The sequence below is a fragment of the Rhopalosiphum padi genome, unplaced genomic scaffold (assembly GCF_020882245.1).
Source record: "Rhopalosiphum padi isolate XX-2018 unplaced genomic scaffold, ASM2088224v1 scaffold1, whole genome shotgun sequence".
In the NCBI taxonomy this organism is placed as follows: domain Eukaryota; kingdom Metazoa; phylum Arthropoda; class Insecta; order Hemiptera; family Aphididae; genus Rhopalosiphum; species Rhopalosiphum padi.
The window spans coordinates 7,217,040-7,217,468 of record NW_026869996.1 but is presented as its reverse complement, the minus strand read 5'-3'; positions in this window follow the sequence as shown (position 1 = coordinate 7,217,468).

The window sequence follows — 429 nt, the reverse complement described above, 5'->3', positions numbered from 1 at the left end:
TAATAACCAATGAAACTTCTTAATACCTCCAAAGCAAAGTCTCAATATTCATTAAAATTCTGTTAAACTCCATCATACAACAAAAATCCTCCAAAGCAAAGTCTCAATACTCATTAAAAATCCATTGAATTCTTTAAAATCCCTCAAAATTCCTCAATAATTCCATTTTAAAGCAGTGAAAATTATTATAACTGAAAAAACCCGTGGAATTCTTTAATAACCCATGAAACTTCTTAATACCTACAAAGCAAAGTCCATAATTCATTAAAATTCTGTTAAACTCCATCATACTACACATATCCTCCAAAGCAAAGTCTCAATACTCATTAAAAATCCATTGAATTCTTTAAAATCCCTCAAAACTCCTCAATAATTCCATTATAAAGCAGTGAAAATTATTAAAACACTGAAAAACACGTGGAATTCGTT